This window comes from Stomoxys calcitrans, chromosome 4 (genome assembly GCF_963082655.1).
Source record: "Stomoxys calcitrans chromosome 4, idStoCalc2.1, whole genome shotgun sequence".
Classification (NCBI taxonomy): Eukaryota; Metazoa; Arthropoda; class Insecta; order Diptera; family Muscidae; genus Stomoxys; species Stomoxys calcitrans.
In genome coordinates this window covers 136,320,229-136,346,657 of record NC_081555.1, presented here as the reverse complement: position 1 = coordinate 136,346,657, position 26,429 = coordinate 136,320,229, and the positions used below count along the sequence as shown (strand labels likewise).

At 40.0% G+C, this 26,429-nt stretch overlaps 1 protein-coding gene across 3 annotated transcripts in view; it reads right to left on the bottom strand.

Moving 5' to 3' along the window:
• The window catches only part of LOC106094472 (tRNA dimethylallyltransferase), a 583,702-nt gene that overhangs the window by 509,335 nt on the left and 47,938 nt on the right, over nt 1-26,429 (bottom strand). The window lies entirely within an intron of this gene.

The following is a 26,429-nucleotide window of genomic DNA, read 5'->3' as shown; positions in this document are numbered from 1 at the left end:
TTTCAACATATGTATATCGCGGACAATTTTTATGAAAATCAAAATTTTAACAAGTGAAATCGGGCTAAGTTCGGCCAGGCCGAATCTTGGGAACCCACCACCATGGATTCCACTAAAAATTTATAAAAAAAAAATATAGTTGTATGGCATAATTTTGCTCCACATCCCAAAATTCTGTCAAACCAGCAAAAATTAAGGCTTCTGGGAACCGAACAAGGATGATGAAGAGACCGGTTTATATGGGAGCTATATCAGGTTATAAACCGATTTGGACCGTACTTGGCACAGTTGCTGGAAGTCATAAAGGAACACCAAATTCAAAATTTCAGCCAAATCGGACAAAATTTGCGGCTTGTAACGATTCATAAAGTCAAAGCGGTAGATCGGTTTATATGGGAGCTATATCAGGTTAAAGACCGATTTGGATCGAACTTGGCACAGTTGTTCAAAGCCATAATAAAACACTAAATGCAATATTTCAGCCAAGTCGGACAAAAATTGCGGCTGGTAAAGACTCAAGAAGTCAAATTGGGAGAACTGTTTATAAGGGAGCTATATCAGATTCAAGACCGATTTGGGTCGTACTTGGCACAGTTGTTGAAAATCATAACAGAACACTACAGACAAAATGTAAGCCTAGTCAGACAAAAATTGCGGCTGGTAAAGACTCAAGAAATCAAATCGGTAGATCTGTTTATATGGGAGCTATATCATATTCAAGGCCGATTTGGATCGTACTTGGCAAAGTTGTCGAAAATCATAACAGAACACTACAGACCAAATGTAAGCCTAGTCAGACAAAAATTGTGGATTCTAGGAGCTCAAGAATTCTAATCGGGATATCGGTATATATGGGAGCTATATCAGGTTATAGACCGATTCGAACCGAACTTTGTGAAATTGTTGGAAGTTATAAAGAAACACGACATTGAAAATCATAACAGAACACTACAGACAAAATTTTAGCCAAATCGGACAAAAATTGCGGGGCGTAAGGGCTCCAGAACCCAAATTGGGAGATCAGTTTATATGGGAGCTATATCTAAATCTGAACCTATATGGCCCATTTGCAATACCCAACGACCTACATCGATATTAAGAATCTGTGCAAAATTTCAAGCGGTTGGCTTTACTTGTCGATCGCCATTATGATTTCGACTGACGGACGGAGGAATATGGCTAGGTCGACTCAGAGCGTCGAGACGATCAAGATTGTATATATGTACTTCATGGGGTCTTAGACGAATATTTCGAGGTGTTACCAACGGAATTACTAGATTAGTATACCCCCATCCTATGGCAATGGGTATAAAAATATCGAGGAAATTTTTTATGAAAATCAAAATTTCAAAAATATTTCATGAAAATAAAATTTTGCTGAAATCTTCTCTTATCTATCTTTTATACACACAAAAATTAATTTTGGTTTGGTTGTAAGTTTGGCCTTAAAAACGGCTGAATTGATTTTCCTCCTCCCCCTTTCACAAAAGTACCAACCAAAAGTAAAAGCGGACCGACCGGTACAAATGTAAGGTATTCGAGATTAGAGTACTAATTTGATATTAAAACTCGGTCCAATTACCTAGCGCGCCGCCTCGACCCCAAAACCTCCTCAAATTGTCATTTTGCACGATCATGATAATATAGGACTCAAATAAAAGGTATTCGGGAGTAGATTACAAACATGTCATAATAAGGGTTAAAGTTATAGGGCGATACCCCACCCTCAAAAACCCATCCCCACATGAAAGTATTTCCCAATCCCAATATGAGGTACAAATAAAGCGTATGAGGCCACCGTAGAGCGAAGATTAAAGCCCGGCGGGAATATCACAACAAATTTTCAGCTGTGGTTTTTCCCTCCTAATGTTCGCGACATTTGTGAGGTACTATGACAAGCATAGAAGACATAAAAAAACTTTCCCCAAAGCAGTGGTTTTTCCCTCCTAATGGTTTTTCTGTGGTTTTTCCCTCCTAATGTTCGCGACATTTGTGAGGTACTATGCCATGTATAGAAGACATAAAAAAACTTTCCCCAAAGAGGAGTCGCACTTAGGCTTGCCAGGACCTCAAATTTTGAAGTCGGGAAACTCTTTACTAAAGGGTGATTTTTTAAAAGCTATAGGAAAGTTTTCAAAAAAATATGTAATTCAGAGTAAATGCCATATAATTTAATGTTTGGAGATTATTTCATGCAAATGTTGACCGGTCAATCCGCTTAGTCCAATTTTGGCATTCGTTTTTCAACATTTCGGTCGGTATCTCACAAATAAATGCGTTAAATCGCACGATCTAGGCGACCAATTGACCGGTACCGAACGTCAAACAATATGTTCACAGAACTCGCCTCTCAGTAAGTCCATTGTTACGCTGTTTGGCATGCGGTCCATTGTTACGCGTGCTGTGTGGCATGCGCCACCGTCTTGTTGAAACCACATTTCATGCAAGTCTAGCTCTTCCATTTTGTGCAAAAAAGAAAGATGGATATCATCTCAGTATTGCGCTCACCATTCACAGTTACGTTACGGTAAGCATCAACTTTGAAGAAGTACGGTCCAATGATGCCATCAGCCCATGAACCGCACCTCACTGCCACTTTTTCTGGATGCATTGGTAGCTCTGGCAATAATTCTGACTGATCTTCACTCTAAAATCGAAAATTCTGCTTATTTACGTGCTAATTGAGCCAAAAATGAGCTCCGTCGCTAAATGGAAGAAGCCTCTCTCTCTTTACAGAGCACGCATTTTTATAATAAAATTAAATAATTTGCAAGGTTTTTCGTTTTTAAGACGATTCATGGTTAAATTATAGACCAAACTAAAGATGTTTGACAGTGAAACAAAACATGAAACATGCGTAAGCTGTTTAAACCAGTATTGGCAAAAAGATAATAGCTAAAAAATCACCCTTTATTATCTAAAGCATATGTTAGTTACAATTAAATCTACCTAGCATCTGCTTTGACAGAGATTTCTTTTGAAGATCAAGGCCTTTGCTATTTGCATAAAGATGTCTGCAACACCTTGCCATTATCTTAAGTCCTTTTTTTCATTCTAGAACAAATATGTTGAACAAGAACCTCCTTACACGTCAAAATGAGTTCTTAATCATTTGTTTTCATTTTCTTTTATGTAGAGACCGCCCTTTGCCGCTCATCATTACCCTTATATTCTTGCTAATCCGCAAGGGCTCTTCTTCTAAAACCACATAGTAGATAAATAACCCTGGAATCCATATGCATTGTCCTTTTTTCAGTGAAATTTGCCAATTTGTTTACTTCCAGCGGATTTATGAGGATCTGGTTTAAGACACAAGATTATCTTGAGTAGAGATATCTTTCAGGCTAATTTTAACAGCAACACAGATGATAAGATTACCAACGAAACAAAAAATCATTTAAAAATATTGGTATGCCCTGGATAACAGGATGGTGTTTAAGATGGATGTGCCCCAAAAGACAAAAAAAATATTTTTTTTTGTGACAAGCATATCCATAAATTGTTTCCCTCTTGATCTCCATTAGAAAAATGAGAAATATAATGGTGATAGAAGGCCTAGGGTCTACACTGAGAACCCAGGGACTGAAAAATGTTTTGGACCGCCTGACCGTAACACGATGTTGCAGGCGGACACCCGGGCGATCACGGAATGCGGTCACGAACAATCTTGAATTTAACAAGAAGATTAACGTCTTCTCTGAGGATAGTACCGTTGGGGGTCAGGTCAATGCAGAGTAAGGAGAAATTAACAAGTCGACGCATTGGCAGCGATTCCGATTTGACTGTTTGAATCCTTTCAAGTCACAATTTTTATCTGATTTGGCGGAAATGTAGCATATGTGTTTTGTTATGATTTCCACCAACTGTCCCAAGTACAGGTCTATAACCTGATATAGCTCCCATATAAACCGATCTCCCGATTTGACTTCCTGAGTTCTTACAAGCCACAATTTGTGTCCGATTTGGCTGAAATTTTGCATGCGGTGCAATTACGGTCCAAACCAATCTATAACCTGATATACCTCCCATATAAACCGGCCTATCGATCACCCTTCCTCGGTTCCCAGAATTTAATTTTTTTTACAAAAATTTCACAATGGCTAAACAATTCCACGGTGATTTTTACACCTTCCACCATAGGAACAGGGTATATAAATTTCGTTATTCCATTCGAAACACATCGAAATATTGCTCTGAGACGAAATATTGTGTATATAAAGGGTGATTTTTTAGCTATTATCTTTTTGACAACACTGGTTTAAACAGATCACGCACGATTCGTGTTTTGTTTCACTGCCAAGCATCTTCAGTTTGGTCTATAATTTAACCATGAATCGTCTTGCAAACGAACAACGATTGCAAATTATTGAATAATATTATCAAAATGCGTACCCTGTTAAGAAAGTTCATCGCACGCTTCTTGTTCTTCACCAACGAATTTCATTTTTGGCTCAATGGGTACGTAAATAAGCAGAATTGTCGATTTTGGAGTGAAGAACAGCCAGAAGCATTGCTAGATCTACCAATGCATTCAAAAAAAGTCACAGTTTGGTGCGGTTTATGGGCTGGTGCCATCATTGGACCGTACTTCTTCAAAGATGATGTGAATCGTAAGGTAACTGTGAAGGGTGAGCAATACCATGAGATGACATTCAACCTTTTTTCCCCAAAATGCAAGGGTTTGACTTGGTTTCAACAAGACAGTGCCACATACCACACAGCACGCGTAACAATAGACTTATTGAGAGGCGAGCCCTGTGAAAATTTTTTTTTCACGTTTGGCACCGGTCAATTGGCTGCCAAAATCTTGCGATTCAAAGCTCATATCTTTACAGACAAGCGTATTGGAAGACAATATTGAAGCATTTACTCGTGATATATCGGCCGAAATGTTGAAAAGAGTATGCCAAAATTGGACTAAGCGGATGGACCATTTGAGGCGCAGTCACGGTCAACATTTGCATGAAATAATCTTAAAACACTGAATTATGTGGAGCGTTATATCGATTCAAATAAAAATGTCATGCATTTTTCTGAATTTTAAGTGTTTTTTTTTTTAACTTTCCTGTAGCTCTTATAAAATCACCCTTTATATTCTTGATCGTCTTGAAATTCTATGTCGATTTAGCCCCGTCCTTCCGTCTGTCGAAAGCACGCTAACTTTCGAAGGAGTATAGGTAGACGTTTGGAATTTTGCACGTACACTTCATACTAGTGTGAGTCGGTTCGGATTGAAAATTGGCTATATCGGTCCATGCTTTGATATAGCTCCTATATATACAGATCCTGGATCTAGGCTTCTCAATGCTCTAGAGGGCGCAACTTCCGATTTGGCTAAAATTTTGCACAAGGTGTATCGGTTCATAACCTGTCCAAATCGGTTCATAACCTGATACGTTATAGCTCCCAATTTTTATCCGATTTGGCTGAAATTTTGCACGAAGTGTTTTGGTGCAACCATTAACAACAATGCCAAGAATGGTCTAAATCGGTTTATAACCTGACATAGCTCCCATATAAACCAATTTCGGATTTTGCCTTCTTGAGCCGCTAGAGAGCGCAATAATTGTCCGATTTGGCTGAAATGTTTCTGATTAACTAACTGCGCCATGTATGATCCTAATCGGTTCGTTACCTGATTTAGCTCCCATAAACGCTGCATTCAGATCTTGATTTTTTTAGCCGCTAGAGGGCGCAATTTTTATCCGATATGGTTGAAATTTAGTATGAAATGTTTTGTTTTAATTTTCAACAACTGCACCAATTACGGTTCAAATCGGTTCATAACCCGATATAGCTCCCATATAAACCGATTTCGGATCTTGACTTCTTGAGCCGCTAGAGGGCGCAATTATTATCCGATTTGGCTGAAATTTTACATGAAGCGTTTTGATTTGACCACCAACAACTGGGCCTAGTGTTGTCGAAATCGGTTCATTATCTAATATAGCTCTCATATAAACCGACCTGGGAACTTCCCTTTTTGAACCGCTAGAGGGCGAAATTATTAATTGATTTGGCTGAAATTTTGTATGAAGTGCTTTGTTTTGACTTCCAATAACTGTGCTAAATATGGCTGAAGTCGGTTAACAACCTGGTATAGCTCCCATATAAACTCCCGATCTCCCGATTATACTCCTCGAGCCTCTAGAGGGCGCAATTATTAAACGATTTGGCTTAAAATTCTCATGAGATTATTTGTTTTAACTTGTGATTGATTAACTGCGCCAAGTATGATCCAAATCGGTTCGTTACATGATAGAGCTCCCATAAACACTGAATTCGGATCTTGACTTCTTAAGCCGCTAGAGGGCGCAATTTTTATCCGATTTGGCTGAAATTTGCAAAAAGAGCTTCGGTGTGATTATCAAAAACTGTACCAAGTATAGTCTTAATCGGTTCATAACCTGATAAAGCCTCCATATAACCCGATTTCGGATCATGACTTCTTGAGTCGCAAGAGGGCGTAATTATTTTCCGATTTGGCTGAAATTAAGCTTGAAATGTTTTGTTTTAATTTTAAACAACTGCACTAATTATGGTTCAAATCGGTTCATAACCCGATTTAGCTCCCATATAAAACGATATCGGATCTTGACTTCTTGAGCCTTTAGAACGCGCAATTATTATTCGATTAGGCTGAAATTTTGCATGAAGTGTTTTGATTTGACCATCAACAACTGTGTTGTCGAAATCGGTTCATTATCCCTGATATAGCTCTCACATAAACCGATCTGGGATCTTCCCTTCTTGAGCCGCTAGAGGGCGCAATTATTAACCAATTTGGCTGAAATTTTGTATGAAGTGCTTTGTTTTGACTACTTTCAATAACTGTGCCAAATATGACTGAAGTCGGTTCACAACCTGGTATAGCTCCCATATAAACCGATCTTCCGATTATACTTCTCGAGCCTCTAGAGGGCGCCATTATTAACCGATTTGGCATAAAATTTTCATGAGATTTTTTGTTTTAACTTCTGATTAATTAACTGCTCCAAGTATGATCCAAATCGGTTCGTTACCTAATGTAGCTACCATAAACACTGAATTCCGATTAAGCCGCTAGAGGGCGCAATTTTTATCCGATTTGGCTGAAATTTGCAAAAATAGCTTCGGTGTGATTATCAATAACTGTACCGCCTATAGTCTTTATCAGTTAATAACCTGATAATCCCCCATATAACCCGATTTTGGATCTTGACTTCTTGAGCCGCTAGAGGGCGCAATTATTATCCGATTTGGCTCAAATTTTTCATGAGATTTTTTGTTTTAATTTATGACAAATGCGCCAAGTATGGTTCAAATCGGTTCATTACCCGATATAGCTCCCACCGCACACCGATATCGGATCTTGACTTCTTGAGCCGCTAGAGGGCGCAATTATTATCCGATTTTGCTACAGTTTTTCATGAGATTTTTTGTTTTAATTTATGACAACTGCTTCAAGTATGGTTCAAGTCGGTTCATTACCCGATATAGCTCCCATATACACCGATATCGGATCTTGACTTCTTGAGCCTTTAGAGTCTTCGCTGAATGGTAATGTGGAAAGGACATTCACTTTTTTCCTACTTAGAGATTTTGTGAAAATAATTCTTTAATAAAAAATTCTTTGCTAAAATGACTAGTCTTTCCCTAATGTTCATGTTTTTTTTTTATGTGAAATTTACCCCACATGGTTTTTTAACCTCTTTTCCTCATTGGGGTATTGCTTTTGCCAGATTTACTAAGTTTGAAATAGTTCCTTCGCAGGTGTTTCTCTTTATTGAATAAAAAACACTTGCGACATTTCTTCCTCCATTGCTGCTGCATCATCATCTTACCATTAGTTCGATTTAATGCGGTGGTGGTGGAAGCTAATTTCTTGCTGACGAACATTTCAATATTTAGTCCTCATGCCTGAGAAACTTCTCTCCAAACATGATATACCCAAAAAATCATGACTTATCACAAAATGCCAATCATTTTCAATGAAAAAAGGAAATCAAAAGAGAGCAAAACAAGGAATTAAATCTCTCAAAGGTATTCATTTGAAGAAGTATTTCCTATGCCTTCCAACGATAGGCAGAAACTACGTTTTCAATAAATCTACAAGACGGGATGGAATAGGCATCGCCGATAGAAGGAAACAAGAAAAGAACAATTGGTTGCCCTATCATATCCTATGAGGCTAAATCACTTCCTTGGCGGCTAGACATGAACAAACATGCATGATTAGCAAAAAAAAATACTAAAATTAAAGGTGAAAATATTCAAAAGCCATAGAATGACAAAATAGGCATATGTATGTCTTGTGTTACAGATGTTTCCAAATGTGTAGCAGACAAGGGTGGGATTTGTTCGCTGGCTACTAAATACATGGCAATGAATGCTGAAAGGGTGCTACTTTGTCTTGCCACTTGGGTTACAATCTTTTGTTTATTCATCTAAATTTTACACCATTTAATGCTGCTGCTACTGCTTTCTTGGGTGTTGTATTTTTACACACCTTTTTCTTTGTCTTTGGCAGAAGAAGAAGATCAACATCTTAGTTATGCCATTCTTGCGACAGTACCTGAAATTTATGAATAGCAACAAACTGTTGCTGCCTACAGAATGTTGTTGGGATCTTCTTTTTCGAATATTAGAAAAATTGAACGATACTCAGTGAAATATGATTTGATTGTTTGGATTAGAAAATGTAATTTGAAAACTTTTATACCCACCACTATAGGATAGGCGGTATATTCATTTAGTCATTCCTTTTGCAACACATTGAATATCAATTTCCTAATCTATAAGGTATATACATTTCGGATCGTTCTAAAATTCTCAGACGATATAACAACGTCCGCATGTCTATCCTTCCGTCTGTGTGCCCGCCTTTCTGTTGTCTCTACAGCCTTCAAAACTTGAGGTATTTAGTTGAAATTGTCCACAGCTCCGTATTTCTTTAAAATGCAGTTTAAGTTCTTGAACGGGCCAAATCGCATCATACAATATTTGGATGTAGCTGCCATATAGACTGATATTCTGTTTTCGGACCTCGAGCTCATAAAAGGCGCTTTTATAATCGGACTAGCCGAACCAGGCCCGCTCCGCAGCGCCTTCTTTAACTCTGTTTTAGGATCTCGAGCTCATAAAAGGCCCATTTATAATCGGACTAGCCGAACCGGGCCCGCACCGCTGCGCCTTCTTTAACTCCGTTTTAGGACCTCGAGGTCATAAAAAGCGCATTTATAATGGGACGCTCCGCTGCGCCTTCTTGAACTCTGTTTAAGGACCTCGAGCTCATAATCGAACTAGCCGAACCGGACCCGCTCCGCTGCCCCTTCACTAACTCTCTAATATCTTTTTAGAATGGGGACACTTCGCCCTGTATGCGGATATCGAATTCGTGCCATTGTAGCCTATGACGCTGAACGCGTTCAAATCATGGCGAGAACATCCGACAAAGCGGTGTTTATCCCCTCTTAATGTTGGCGACATTTGCAAGGTACAATGCCATGCATGGTCATTTAAAAAAATTTCCCCAAAGAGGTGACGCACTGCGGGACGCCGTTCAGACTCAGCTATAAAAAACAGGCCCTTATCATTGAATTTAAACTTGAATCGGAAAGTTCTTCCTAAGGGTAATGTTGTCATTAGGGGAGGGATGGCACCTCAGACATTTCGACTCAAATATGGATATCAAATTCGTTCTTTATTCCCAACGGAAATGAAGTTCAGTTTAGGGGGTGCTTTAGGTCGTACCCCAAAACACTTGGCTCCAAGGTGGATTTAAAATTCGTTTTCTACTCTCAAATACCTTTCATTTGAGTCCCATATTGTCATAATGGGTCAAATAACCCATTTGACGTATCTTTAGGAGGAAAAGCGCCAACTAGACTTGAACGCAAATTTTAATGTAATATTTGTAATCTACTGCCTAATACCTTTCATTTGAGACTCTTATAACCATGGTCGGCTTATATGCCCATTTGGGGGTATTTGGGGGTGGGTGACCTCCCATAACTTTGACCTAATGTTTTATGCCATATTTGTAATCTACTGCCAAATACTTTTCATTTGAGTCCCATATTGACATAAACTTCGAATATATCTGTTTAGAGAAGTTTTGGGGTTGGGTCTCCCGTTTCCTGGTCTCCCATACCTTTCATTTGATATCCTTAGTGCGCCCATCGGACCACTTTCGGATATGGGTAGCGTTTTTGGGGTAAGGCAGACGGTCCGCTTCTACCCGTTATCTAAAAGTTATCTAGCCCATGTTTCCTTCCAGACAAACGTACACAATCTATGAAAATTTTAAGAAAATCGGTTCATCCAAGTATCATATAGTCATAATGGGTCTAATGGCGTTCTTGAGGGGTGGCGTGACCATATACTATACTTCAATCTGATTTTGTATGCTAGATGCGTTACCTACTCCCGCATACTTTTCATTTGATACCCATATTGTCCTTATCGGTCCACTTTGGATTTTGGGTGGTGTTTTTGGGGTAACGGTGGAGGACCTACCCCCTTCCGTTATCAATAAATTATAAAACCAATTTCTACTTCCTGACCATATTCGTAATCTGCTCCCGAATACCTTTCATTTGAGTCCCATATTGTCATGATTGTCAAATAAACCTATTTTAAGGGTTTTTGGGGCTAGGGCGGCCCCCCAGGTACGTGGACCCAACTTTTATTGTGAAATTCGTACTCTACTCTTTCATACCTTTCATTTGAATCCCATGTTGTCCACATCGTTCCATTTTTATTTTTGGGTAGTACTTTTGTGGTAAGGGGGAGGGTCCGCCCCCCCTCCCGATATCAAAAAATTAAATAGCCTATATTTCCTTCCAGACAATCTGTGAAAATTTCAAGGTTCAGCTGTTTTGGAGTCTATACGGAACAAACAAACAAACCGACAAATCGACCGACCAATCGGCGCATTTTTTACCCGATTTGACTGAAATTTGGAACAGTGATTTGCAGTAGGGCACCCGATATCTGAAGAAGGAATAGTCGAGATCGACACATATTTGGATATAGCTACAATGTAGACTGATCTGAAGATTCATGGTCTAAAGCCAATAAAAGTGGAATTTATAACCCGAATTTGCTGAAATTTGGAACAGTGAGTTGGATTGGGCCACTTGATATCCGAACCGAGTATGGTCCACATCAGATCACACTTGGATATAGCTGACACATTGGGCGATCTGCAAAAGGCGCATAGATTGAACGAAATTGGGTTCGCTGAAATTTGGAACAGTGAGTTGGATTAGGCATCCCGTCGAAAACACGCTAACTTTCCAAGGAGAAAAATTATGTGCTTGAAATTTTGCACAAATACTACCTATTAGAGTAGGTCAAGATTCTTAATGGACCATATCGGTCCAGAGAGCGCAATTCTTATACGATTTGGATAAAATGTTGTACCAAGACGTTCAACAGATGTGACAGTTATGATCCAAATCGGTCCGAAACCTGATATGGTACCCATATAAACCGATCGATTGATTTGAGTTCTTGACCCCCTGAAAGCCACGATTGTTATCTGATTTAGCTGAAATTATGCACAATGACTTTTCCTTTGACCTCCGGCATCCGGGAGAAGCATGACTTGAATCGATCTAAAACCTGATGTAGCTCCAATATAAACCGATCTTCGAAAATTATTTCTTGAGCCCCTATAGGGCGCAATTCTTTTCCGAAATTTCGTACTTTGATGTTTTCTATGAAGTTCGACAGATGCGCCAAGCTCCCATACATAACCGATCCCCCGATTGCACTTCTTGAACCCCTAGATGACACAGTTCTTGTCTCATTTGACTGAAATTTGGAACAACGAGTTCTCCTATGACCTTCAGTTTACGTGTCAAATATGGTCTGAATCGGTCCATAACACGAAATACATCGATCACATGTAAACCTATCTTCAGAGTTGTCTTCTTGGCCCCTGTAGGGTGCAATTCGTATCAATTCTGGCTGAAATTTTACACAATAGCTTACATTATGGTCTCCAACATCCAAACCAAGTAAATACTAAATCGGTGCATAACCTGATATAGCTCCAATAATATAGCAATTCCTATCCATTATCCTTTGTTTGCTAATAAAGAGATACCAGGTAAAAAATTTGACATATGACATCCATTAGGGATATAAGATTCGGGCCGGCCGAATTTAGCACGCATTTACTTGTTTCTGATGTTCTCGCCAAGATTCCAACCCCGTGCAGACATGCTAATCTCTGCGCTACAGTAACCTTCTGATGTATAATGGCCATATACATAAAAAAAAAATCTTCAGGCTAACTTCCCGGAAGAAACTCCGGTGGACCTCGTTGCAGTCCTGGGCCGTCACTATCGACTTCATTTCTACGTTGTTATGTGCTCCCTCATTTACGACATCGCGTACTTTTTCTATTTTAGAGACATCCATCTTCCCCTAACACGGCCGTCTCCTCTGATCTGCTATTGAAGTAAGGTTTCCCCACTGAAGTTCTTCGGCGCCAGTCCCTCCCTCATCCTTAAGGTTTATCATTCTTTTTACTATTTTCATCAAAAACGATGACAGACTGAGGGGCCTATAACTCTTCGTCGTGCTCTGATTATTTTCGTCATGCTTGGTATGTAGGATACTGGCAACCTCGCTCTAAAAATCTGTTCCAGCAATGGCAGAGTAACTCCAAAAGGCTCTTGCGGTATCGCTGGGATGACTCCTTCCAGTTCGGCCCATTTAAATGTTTGAAAAGTTCGAATTGCCCATACTATCTTCACCTCGTCGACAATATCACCGAGAAGGTCTTCCGTTAATGTACCTGCTGTGGCTATTGTGATATTTTGATCGCTGACCTCTACCTATCTGCCTGGAAAGTGCGACTTCATCAGCAGTTCCAACGTCTCTCGGTGGCTCTCTGTGTAAGTTCCACCCATTCTCCTAACAGAGCTTGACGTGATCGGACCCTTTGCGCTACTAAGAAGACTTACTAGGTTTGGTAAGGTTAGGTTTAAGTGGCAGTCTACAATCAGACTCACTTAGATGTTTTCGTCCATTGTGATACCACAGGAACAGAAGAAGGAAGATGGTTTCTAGTTTCCACCGTTGAACCATCCAGATCGCTATAAAAAAGCCCAACAACTTGGGAATGTTCACATCCGCTAAATCAGAGAGGCTCTCAAAGAAATGATAACCTAAAGTGGAACCCCTTCTGACTGCCAGGGCGGGACACACATACAGAAGGTGTTCTATAGCCACTTCTTCTTCGATGCCCTCACAGCCCTCGAAAAGTCGTTGTTGGCAACCTTCAGTCTGTCAGCATGGTTTCCGATTAGACAGTGACCTGTCAAGACTCAATGATTGAGACGTTTGTACCAGCCAGTGACAACAAAGAGGTAGAAGAGCTAGTGTCCGTCATGACAGGTCACTGTCTAACCGGAAAACATGCTGACAGGCCGAAGGTTGCCAGCAACGATTTTGCTGAGGCTGTGGGGACATCGAAGAAGCAGAGACTATAGAACATCTTCTGTATGTGTGTCCCGCACTAGCAGTCAGAAGGAGTTCCATTTAAGGTTTTTATTCCTACCTCTTCATGTCTAGATTAGGGCACATAGTTTAGCAATGCTCACAGTCCGCTCTTTGTGACCCTCTATCATTCGTTGGCCTTCGGGCCTGTTCCCGAAAACTTAGCTTACATCTTGTTAGAGGCATATCCACAGATTCCAGTTTCCCTGGACTGTGTAAGGTAGTTCCTACTCTCGCAAGCTTGCCCGCTTCGCAATTCCCTGGGATATCTCTGTGGCCCGGCACCCACAACAGGCTAGTTTTTAACTGTTCAGCCATCTCTTTCAGAGATCTCTAGGGATTTAATGGCTGGCTGGCTGTCTGAGAAGATATTTATGCCAATCGTTGTAATGATATTATATCTTAGCCATTCCACCACTTCCTTAATTGCAAGGATCTCCGCTTGATACACACTGCAGTAGTCAGGTAAACTTTTCGATATGACCAGTTCTAGATCTTAAGAGTACACACCAAAACCCACCTGGTCGTTTAGTTTGTAAGCATCCGCATAGAATTCTATGTAACTTCTGTTACCAGGAATATCGTAGCTCCAATCGGTTCTATAGGAATAGTTGTACAGTACTTCTTTCAAAAAAGGGAATCAAGTAGGTTGTAATCAACACTGCCTGAAACGTCAAAATTATATCACAGTGTCCATAGCCGCCACAAGACCAAAGAGAAAGCTCCCTTGATGAAGGCAATTTGTCAATTGTATTCAATTCAGTGCATCAGATGGTGTCGTCCTCAGTGCGGCTGTGATGTACTAACGAACCATAATTTGGTTCCAGTTGAGTATTAAACAGAAGGAGGACTTTTGTGCATCAGATGGTGTCGTCCCCAGTGCGGCTGTGATGCACAAAGAAGCCATCCTTTGGATCCGTTTGAGTATTGAACAGTAGGAGGACTTTTGAAGCGCCGTCCACCAGACCACAACACCATATAGCGTTATAGGTCTGACAACTGGAGTATATACCCATGCATGACGCGCAGTCTAAAGCTCCTAACTTTTGCCAATGGCTCTCTTCCAGGTGTATAGGGCAAGAGTCGCCTTTCTTGCCCTTTCCAAAACCGTTAGATTTGAAGTTCAATTTCCTGTCCAGCAAAACATCCATGTATTTTGCGCTTTTCGTAAATGGAAGTTTAGAAACAAGGCCACCTCTCGACAGACGAAGATTACACTATACAAGACACTGCTACTACCCGTGCTGTTATATGGTTCTGCAGCATGGGTACTTGTGAAAGCAGATGAGGCAGTACTTGAAGTATTTGAGAGAAAGATTCTTCGTAAAATATATGGACCAGTTTGCGTTAATGGAGAATATAGGCGACGTATGAACAGTATGACGACGATAGCATAGTTACACGCATCAAAATACAACGGCTGCGTTGGCTAGGTCATGTTGTCAGAATGGATGAAGAAGCTCCAGCAATGAAGTCTTTCGAAGGCAAACACGGTGGTACACGCAAACCGGGAAGATCAAAAGCCCGATGGAAAGATCAAGTTGTGGGAGACACCTCGAAACTTGGTGTCAAAGATTTAAGAATGAGCGCAGAAGATCAAGGCGCTTGGAACGCCATTCTACGTTCGCCTAGTGGAACAAATATTCTGTCATAGCCAATTAAAGATTAAAGAAAGAAAGTAAATGGAACATTCTCTTCCGTGCAAGACAGAAGTATTGGGTTGCCCAAAAAGTAATTGCGGATTTTTTAAAAGAAAGTAAATGCATTTTTAATAAAACTTAGAATGAACTTTAATCAAATATACTTTTTTTACACTTTTGTTCTAAAGCAAGCTAAACGTAACAGCTGATATCTGACAGAAGAAAGAATGCAATTACAGAGTCACAAGCTGTGAAAAAATTTGTCAACGCCGACTATGTAAAAAATCCGCAATTACTTTTTGGGCAACCCATATTTTATTTCAGCAGGAGATACAAGTTGCCTTAAGTGACATCTGTCTCTCCTGCTGAAAAGAACTACTTCTGTCTTGCACGGGTTTATACCTTAGCCACTTTCGGTAGCCCACTTCGTTGTTGCACGTAGAGCTTTCTGAAGTATATCTCTTGGAGAGCTGGGAAACTTTCCCGTAACCGCAATTGCCACGTCATCAGCAGACGTGGCCACTTTTCACCTTTTTCTTCCAGATATAATAACAGTACACCTCCTGGAGATGTTCCTCTGCTTTTTAGATCCAGAGCCAGCTATAATGCATCTTTTAGTAAGTAAGTTATTAAAAAAACTTTCTAAAGGTAGAGTAGATGCCTAGAAACTTCAACTCCTTCATGGTTAATGTCGGATTAATATTATGAAAAGCACCTTTAATGTCAAGAAATGGTATATTCCTTGACAGCGAGAGAACCCTCTATGTAGGCGACTAGGTCATGAAGGGCTGTTTCAGTAGATTCGCCTTTACTATATGCTTGCTGCTGCCGTGACAGGCGATCTCCAGGGATCTTTGCCCTTAAATATGTTTCTATTGGGTTGCCCAAAAAGTAGTTGCGGATTTTTCATATAGTCGGCGTTGATAAATTTTTTCACAGCTTGTGACTCTGTAATTGCATTTACTTTCTTTTAAAAAATCCGCAATTACTTTTTGGGCAACCCAATATCAACCTCTCAAAAGTCTTCAGCATAAAGCATGACAGACTAGTAGGACAAAAATCTTTCGCCTTCGTGTGGTAAGGGTTTCCTGCTTTCGGAATAAAAATTACCTACGTGTGCCTCCATCCCAAAGGTATATATGACATGCTGATATAGCAGAGTATATTTTCCCAAGCCTAGACCCTTGGAATATACTCAGACGCAGCTTGTAATTCAAGCGGTGATACATCATTAGGGCCTGGCGACTTAAAGATGCCTTGCCAGTACACTCTACTTTTCAATTGAGCTTTGCCCAGGAACTCCGACACGCTCTTCTCGTCTTCTTCTTCACAGACTGCTCCAAGTTCTTAGAAATTTTAATCTGATGTTCATCGGGCATACCCTGTACCACCACTACGGTGCAGGGTATACCCTACACAAAGTACAGTTCGCAATTTTCATCCGATGGTGTAAAACTTGGTACAGGCATGTCTTATCGTCTTCATCTTGAACCTCCACAGACTGCTCCAAGTTCTGATTATGTAAGAAATTTTAATCTGATGTTCATCGGGCATACCCTGTACCACCACTGTGGTACAGGGTATACCCTTCACACAAGGAACAGGTCGCAATTTTCGTCCGATCGTCTTAAAATTTGGTACAGGCATGTTTTTTGGGCCTAGATACGAAGCCTATTGCAATTGGAAAAAATCGGTTCAAATTTGGATATAGCTTCCATATATATGAACGGCAGACCTGGAGTAATATTGCAATAATGTGGTCATTTGTGAACCGATTCTCTCGAAATTTGACAGGAAGAATTTTCTCTTGACTCCCGACCGAACCGATTTCATAAAAATCGGTTCAGATTTAGATATAGCTCCCATATAAATGTCCCTCAGATTTTGGATTATTTGCAATAATGTTGTCATTTGACAGTCTTATCGTTTTTCTTAAACCTGAACAGACTGCTCCAAGTTTTGATTATGTAAGAAATGTAAAACTGATGTTTATCGGGTACCCCCGTACCACCACTGTGGTATAAAGTATACCCTACACAAGAAACAGTTCGCAATTTTCGTCCGATCGTCTTGAAATTTTGTACAGGCATGTTCTTCGGCCTAGAGACGAAGCCTTTTGGAATTGGAAAAAATCGGTTCAGATTTGGATATAGCTCCCATATATATGTTCGTCCGATTTGCAGTAATACAGCAATAAAATGGTCATTTGTTAACCAATTCTCTCGAAATTTGACATGAAGGATTTTTTTTTTACTTCCGACCGAACCGATTTCATAAAAATCGGTTCAGACTTAAATATAGCTCCCATATAAATGTCCCTCAGATTTTTGGGTAATTTGCAATAATGGTGTTGTCATTTGACTCCAAATGTGATACGGTTTGTTTAACAACCCATCTGAAAACATCCGGAGAGGTACATCAAATTTGGGTCAGAATGAGATTCAGCTCACACTTTGTATTTATAGGGTAGTTGTGGGGTATTATACAGTCGGCAACGCCCGACTTTTACCTTTCCTTACTGATTTTGTAACCGTTTCTGTTTATATTACAAACTTTTCTTGGTGTTTTACTTTCATCAACCTTTTCGTTGTTTCTTTCAGGTTCACAAAAAAACACAAACAAGATAAACATCTCCTCTTTGGCTTTCTGTAAATATTACCTGAATTTACGGGTCATAACATGCTCGCAATGTTACCGAACTCTAAGGTCGTTCGAGAATTTGTTGGAATATAATAAAAATGAAATTATGGGCCAATAGCAAATTTGCCATTTTCTTGCCACGTGAGTTTTAAGTGGCCTTCCAGTGTAATTTATTCAAAATATAAATTGTTTTACATAAATTCACCAAATCAGGCACACGCTTTGTTACACAATTATCATCATATTGAGCAGCATTAGAATGGCGCCATCAAATTTAATTGAAACACTTTTGGTTGGTTTCTATTGTTGCTGTTGTTCATTAAAAGAATTGCCATGAATTATTAATGTTTTATCGTGAATTGGAGAATGGAATTTTCCGTTATGATATCCTATCAAGTAATGCAATTCAATTGATTATACAAAATAAACACTTGTGGGAAAAGGGGGGATTTCTTCATATCACAAGGATAGTACAAACGCCAAGTCGGTGGGGGATTTAAAATTTCATTTTGCCTTTATAGAATCAAACCAGAGAAGGAAATCAAGGCAATAAATGCCTAAACCTCAACTCACTTGCCTGATACTAAGTAAGAGCAAGCTATGTTTGGCCGGGCCAAACCTTGGGAACCCATCACCATGGATTCTGTTAAAAATTCCATAAAATGAGTTTAGAAGAAGTTCATAATTTTACCCTTCAAACCAAATTTTGCAAAGCAGGCAAAAATGAAAGGTTCTAGGAATCGAGCAAGGATTATCGACAGATCGATTTTTATGGGAGCGATACCACGTTAAAGACCGATTTGGACAGTACTTGGCATAGTTGCTGGAGTTGGTGACAGAACACTGTACAAAACTTTAGCCAAATCAAACCAAAAATGCGGCTTCCAGGTGCTCCAAACCTAAAATCGAGAGATCGGTATATATGGGAGCTATATCAGGTTATGGAGCGATTTGGAATATGCTTGGCATAGTTGTTCGAAGTTGTCATAGAACACTACCTGTATAATTTAACCAAATCGAACAAAAATTGCGACTTCCAGAGGCTCCAAACCTAAAATCAGTTTATATGGGAACTATGGTTGCCCAAAAAGTAATTGCGGATTGTGCGAATGCGGATGATGACCAAATCAAAGCATTAATCGAATTGGATCGTCATGTAACTGAGCGTGAGATAGGAGAGAAGTTAAATATACCAAAATCAACCGTTCATTATCACATAAAAAGTCTTGGACTGGTGAAAAAGCTTGATATTTGGGTACCACATGTATTGAAAGAAATTCTTTTAACAAACCGAATCAACGCTTGTGATATGCACCTTAAACGCAATGAATTCGATCCGTTTTTAAAACGAATCATAACTGGAGATGAAAAATGGATTGTTTATAACAACGTTAGTCGAAAACGATCATGGTCCAAGCATGGTGAACCAGCTCAAACCACCACTTCAAAGGCTGATATCCACCAAAAGAAGGTTATGCTGTCTGTTTGGTGGGTTTGGAAGGGTGTGGTATATTTTGAGCTGCTTCCAAGGAACCAAACGATTAATTCGGATGTTTACTGTCAACAATTGGACAAATTGAATAAAGCCATCAAGGAGAAGCGACCAGAATTGGTCAATCGTAAAGGTGTCATATTCCACCAGGACAACGCTAGACCGCACACATCTTTGGTCACCCGCCAAAAACTGAGTGAGATTGGCTGGGAACTTTTGATGCATCCACCATATAGCCCTGACCTTGCACCATCAGACTACCATTTATTTCGATCTTTGCAGAACTCCTTAAATGGTAAAACTTTGCAGATAAAGGCCAGAAGTTCTATGAGCGTGGAATACTAAATTTGCCAGGAAGATGGCAAAAGGTTATCGAACAAAATGGCAATTATATATTTGATTAAAGTTCATTCTAAGTTTTATTAAAAATGCATTTACTTTCTTTTAAAAAAATCCGCAATTACTTTTTGGGCAACCCAATATATCAGATAAGTTGAATACCAACTGACCACAATTCGGAAGACTACTCAGAAGAAGACTTGGGCAAGATAATTTAGATAGTCCAAGCATAGAAGAGATTGACGAAAATGTCAACAGGATTACGACTGCACTGATCGGGTCTTTCGAAGATAGTTGTCTTCTTCGGGAAAGGAAACCAGCCCAAGTAAAAACCCTGGATGACCGGGGAGATTCGTAATATTGGGAAAGAGGTTCACAGACTTTTTAACAGAGCACATCGTAAAAAAGCAGAAGTTTATTGGGATGTGTTACAAACGGCTCTATAAATACAATACGATTACCAGAACGGCAAAACGTGCCTCCTGCAAGCTCTTTTGGGAACAGATCGATAGCTTTAATGAAGCCGCCAAGATGAAAAAGTTTCTCTCAAAAACCCATGTCCAAACTTAAACTTTAGTGGACGACATGGGAGTGAAAACAGAGACAATGGAGGACATATTGAGGCTTTTGATGAAAACCCATTTTCCATAGGATACGACGGGACTCACGGAGTCACCGAAATCTTGGAATTATGACCTTTATCGAAGGTTTATAATAACGGAATTTATGGTGAAGGAATCATTGAGGAGCTTCCAACCATTTAAGTCACCCGAACCTGATGGAATATTTCCGGCGTTACTGCAGAAAGAGGCAGACTATCTGGCGCCTCGTATGGCCAAAATTTTCACAGCGGGTCTGGGACTTGGGAAACCTGGCAGGAGGCAAGGGTGGTATTTATACCCAAGCCCGGCAAGGCAAGTTATGCGACACCAAAGGCCTACAGACCTATAAGCGTAACGTCCTTTCTACTCAAAACCATAGAACGTATTGTGGACACCATGATAAAGAGTAGGACATCCAGGGTACTGCTCAAATACAAACAGCATGCCTATGTGAAGGGAAGGTCGGTAGAGACTGCCCTGCACTAAATTGTGCATAAAATAGAAGAATCCTTCGATGCCAAAACGAACAATGAAGAAGAGATTATAGTACTTCTTAGGGGTACGGATCCGAACCACCTATTCCAAAGGGACGAAAGGATCTTGTATATGGCATATGACTAGACTGGAACCAAAGGTCTCAATGTCAACCCGGAGCAGACTGAAATATGCCTGTTCACGAGGAAGACGAAGGTGGGCCAATTTACCGCACCACGTTTCCTCAATAAGACGATTTCGATATCTCACAAGGTCAAATACTTAGGTGTAATATTGGACAAGAAACTGAATTGGAAGTGTCACATTCAGGAGCGTATTGAGAAGGCTCACAGATGTTGGGCACTATGTAGACGGGACGTAGGCTCGAAATGGGGCCTGAATCCTAGAATAGTCCACTGGCTCTACAGGAGCGTGATTATACCAATACTTACTTCACCTCAGTAGTATGGTGGACTACTATGGGGAAAAAGAGCAACATAAAGACCATACAACAGGTTCAGAGAACATGTTGTCTTGGCATAGGCGGATGAGGATCAATGAGTGCTGTACGATTCTACTTTAAGCTCAATGATAAGGGACCTCCTTTTTATAGCCGAGTCCGAACGGCATGCTGCAGAGCGATACCTCTTTGGGCAGAAGTTTTTACATGGCAAAGTACATCACAAATGTCGCCAGCATTAGGAGGGGATAACCAACGCTGAAAAATTTTCTGATATTCCTGCCAGGATTCGAACCCAGGCGTTCAGCGTCATAGGCGGACATGTTAACCATTGCGCTACGGTGGTTTCCATTAGGCGATTCTTATGGAAGGAAAAAAATCTTAATGGGCCCTTCGCGAAAAATGTTTATCAACGAGTAGTTCTAGTGATTCCTCACTAGACATAGTCCATAAATTCTCTGGCTTCTGAATACACCCCACCGTAATAGGTCTCGAGGATAGGCTAAAGAAGAGCTTAGGGGCCTCAGATGTATTTTCCACGGAACTGCAGAATTTTATCTAGGATTTGTTCTGAACCTTTTTCAGCTCGCCCTTACATTTTCTTAGCTCAGCCTTATGGATGTCCCAATGTCCCAGTTTTCTGCAGTTCTTCCTTAGACCAACCAACTCTTTGGTCAACCCTTGTGGTGGCTGTTTGCCTCTTGGTTTGGCACTAGGGCATAAGCGAGTCATTCAGGGCCTTCGTGATCTTCTTGACCACTATGTTAATATCCTCCGTAGTTTCCACTTTCTATTCTGGTCTAGAAGGCATAGACGTGCAGAATTTGTGCCGAAATTTAACCCAATCCGCCTCTTTTTTGTTTAGTCGAGGGACCACTTCTGCAGTATTTTCTTCAAGGCTGAAACTAATATAACGATGATCAGAGAAGCTGTGGTCATACAACACTTTCCAGTCGAATATTGTTGCGCTTATATCTTTCGATACAATATGGTAATAAATGTCAGTCTATCCCCTTTATTACAAATTCCCAGTATTCGATAAGCAGCTCACCCCTTTCGTTGACATCCGAACTTCCCCATATCTGGTGATGTGCATTAGCATCACTTTCTACAGTGGGGGTCTTCTTCCCAACAGCAGCGGCTTCAACCAGCAACTTAAGATTTGAAGACGGCATCTCTGAATCGTGTGTCATATATAGGGAAGCCAGCCGGTAATGAGACTTATTCTGGCTGGCTGGCTGGCTACTACTGAATCTGAAGAAGAAAAACATTTAGACTACTCTTTGCAAGAATACAGGCTCTGTGTTTCCCATTTCCCGTACCCTTGAGTAGTTGAAATCCCGGAATTCTTAGTCCACGTTTCTTCCATACACCCATGGTTCCTGGATAAGAACCACATCAAATCCTCCTGCCATCAGGAGGACCTTTGGTGCCGCTGAAGCGGCCTTACAATGTTGGAGATTTATCTGTGGATTCAGAACTTCCACCACTTTTGTGGTAGCCTCGTCTTCTTATTTCGCCAGGGGATCATTCTCACAAGATTCATTTGATCTTGTCATGATGTGCTTCCTTACGCATCCAGGGGCGAGTGAGAAAGCAGTGGAACCAATCTTCCTCAGCACATTGGACACTTGCGGTGTAGACGATTCCTCCTTAGATGCTTCACAAACTACTGCTGTTGAATTTCTTTTTGAGTTCCGTCTTTCCTCGCTGGCGCACACCTTGAGCCCAGTTCAACCGGATGATCCACCCATACAGAGCTTGTCGGGTCTCGTTTCGATACCTTCTCCTCCTGTCTCGATTCTGGCAGGGGGATTTTCATTCTTCTACAATCCGCCAGACTTTGGCGATGTGGTCGATTGTTCCTCAGGCAAGTGTTCAGCATTCACTGCTGAGTCGTCTTCTGATTTCTGATATGGAACTCCCGATTAGAGTTCTTGGTACCACAATAGTCGTCTCTATCGTTCGATTTGCCAGAAATTTTATGAAATAAGGTGTGTCGACTATGCTTCACACCGACATCTCGATTGGGCATCGTGAGCTTATAAAATCCGATTTCGATGGAATTTGAAACAGGGAAATGTAATGGACCTTTCGAGATCCATGTCGAACATGGTCTAGATCGTCCTTTATTTGGATGCAACTACGCAAATGAGCAATACTTAAAAAAATTTCTAACCACCTGGATAGACGGACGGACATTGCGATGATACAAATGTGATTAAGATTAAACATATATTCCTCCTAGGATCCTAGTCAAATTTTTCAAAGATTTTGATGGTTGCGCTGTTATCCCCCATCCTATAACGGAGTGTATCAAGAGAAAAGTAAACATGGTAAATGATAGTTTTTTTGTTAGCATGACAGTAAACATATCACCCCTTCCATAAAATGAACAAAGCAAATAATAAAGGATCACAAAAAGGGATCACATTGAAGGTCGAAAGGATACAGACCGCTTCACCTTAGGATCACTGAACATCAGTGGAAACTGTTGTCAAAGTGTAACACACATGGGTAGGTTTTTTTCTTGGATAAAGTGAGGAAAAAAAACAATTACGCGTTCTATTTGTAGAGCAAATAAACATAAAAATGCGTTGTTTGTGAAAACAAAAAAAAAAAAAATGATAAAATCTATAAAAGGGTTAAAAAGGGGGGAGAAACAATGAAGGTTAACAAATCTTAAAATGATTGGCATCTTGTTGTTGATAATGACTATGATGAGGGTCAATTACCCCCTATATTCAGATTCAATTAAAAACTATTCAAAAACAAATTAGCGTAGCAAAATGGTAGCAATAGCCCTAACGCCACCCCATTTTTAAAGTTTTTCCATCAAAAAATGAAACAAACAGGACACATTTGAAATTTCCTAAAATTTTTTTTTTTTTTTTTTTTGGTTTACTTTTCGAATAAAAAATGTTTTTATTTCGGTTCAGTGAATTTTTAGGTGTTCAAATGATAAACGCAAACATTGAGAAAATCCTTGCAATGACTAGAAAAAGAGTTGAACAGATTTTTGTATGATTTTTTCAAAAAAAATCACACTTTATACATCTGACGGTATATTCTTTGATCTGTTATTTCCTTTGCTTTATGGGCCTGTAGAAAATCCGTAAGCGCTGCTATGAGGTGATGATTTCAAACCCTTTTCGTCCAGAGGAGTGATAATCAGTATTAAGTTGTTGGGGTATTATCACACTTAGGTGAGGATTACGGGGAAGAGATTTTATTTTCCCATGAGAATACTTTTAAAGGCTTAAGCCATGCATAGTCGGTTAAGGATATATATTTTAAATACATAAAAGATGATTTAAAGACGAGTAAAAACGTGGTAAGTTTGGCTGGGCCGAATCTTGAGTACCCACCACCATGGATTTCGCTAAAAATGCGCCTTATTAACTGAGTTTGTAGCAACCAAATTGGGAAATGTCTCAAGAAGTCATATCGGGATTTCAGTACATAGGGTGGTCTATATCAACATATTGACCAATTCGGATAAAATATCTCACTGATGTTGTAAGTAGGTTTTAAAATTAAATTTCAACCAAATCAGATGAAAATGTATGCTTCTAGGGGATTAAGTACTCAAAACCGGGGAGCGGTTTATATGAGGGCTTTATCTGTTTATAAAGGGTGATTTTTTTGAGGTTAGGATTTTCATGCATTAGTATTTGACAGATCACGTGGGATTTCAGACATGGTGTCAAAGAGAAAGATGCTCAGTATGCTTTGACATTTCATCATGAATAGACTTACTAACGAGCAACGCTTGCAAATCATTGAATTTTATTACCAAAATCAGTGTTCGGTTCGAAATGTGTTCAAATTTTGACAAATTTTGTTCAGCGATGAGACTCATTTCTGGTTGAATGGCTACGTAAATAAGCAAAATTGCCGCATTTGGAGTGAAGAGCAACCAGAAGCCGTTCAAGAACTGCCCATGCATCCCGAAAAATGCACTGTTTGGTGTGGTTTGTACGCTGGTGGAATCATTGGACCGTATTTTTTCAAAGATGCTATTGAACGCAACGTTACGGTGAATGAACACATTTCGAACCGAACACTGATTTTGGTAATAAAATTCAATGATTTGCAAGCGTTGCTCGTTAGTAAGTCTATTCATGATGAAATGTCAAAGCATACTGAGCATCTTTCTTATAGACCGACAATGATCGTACCTGGCTGGCATGGATGTTGCAAGTCATAACACAAGTCTTTGTTCCAAATTTCAGTCAAATCGGATGCAAATTGAGTCTTATAGGGGCTCCAGAAGTCAAATCCGAGGATCGGTTTATATAGGGGCTATACCAGTTTATAGGCCGGCAAGGATCATACTTCGCATGGATGTTGGAAGTCATAACACAAGTCTTTGTTCCAAATTTCAGTCAAATCGGATGCAAATTCAGACTTCTAGGAGGTCAAGAAGCCAAATCAAGAGATCGGTTTATATGGGGGCTATATCAGTTTATAGATCGTCAAGGATCATACTTCGCATGGATGTTGAAAGTCATAACACAAGTCTTTAATCTAAATTTCAGCCAAATCGAATGACAATTCCAGGGGTTCAAGAAGTCAAATCCGGGGATCGGTTTGTATGGGGGCTATATCAGTTTATAGACCGGCAAAGATCATATTTCGCATGGATGTTGCAAGTCATAACACAACTCTTTGTTCCAAATTTCAGTCAAATCGGATGCAAATTCAGACTTCTAGGAGTTCAAGAAGCCAAATCAAGAGATCGGTTTATATGGGGGCTATATCAGTTTATAGATCGTCAAGGATCATACTTCGCATGGATGTTGAAAGTCATAACACAAGTCTTTAATCTAAATTTCAGCCAAATCGAATGACAATTGAGGCTTATAGGGGCTCAAGAATTCTAATCCGTGGATCGGTTTATATGGGGGCTATATCAGTTTATAGACCATCAAGGATCATAATTCGCATGGATGTTGCAAGTCACAACACAAGCCTTTGATCCGAATTTCAGCCAAATCGAATGAAAATTGAGGCTTCCAGGGACTCAAGAAGTCAAATCCGGGGATCGGTTTATATGGGGGCTATATCAGTTTATAGACCGTCATGAATCATAATTCGCATGGATGTTGCAAATCACAACACAAGTCTTTGTTCCAAATTTCAGTCAAATCGAATGAAAATTAAGGCTTCCAGGGACTCAAGAAGTCAAATCCGGGGATCGGTTTATATTGGGGCTATATCAGTTTATAGACCGACAATGATCGCACCTGGCATGGATGTTGCAAGTCACAACACAAGTCTTTGTT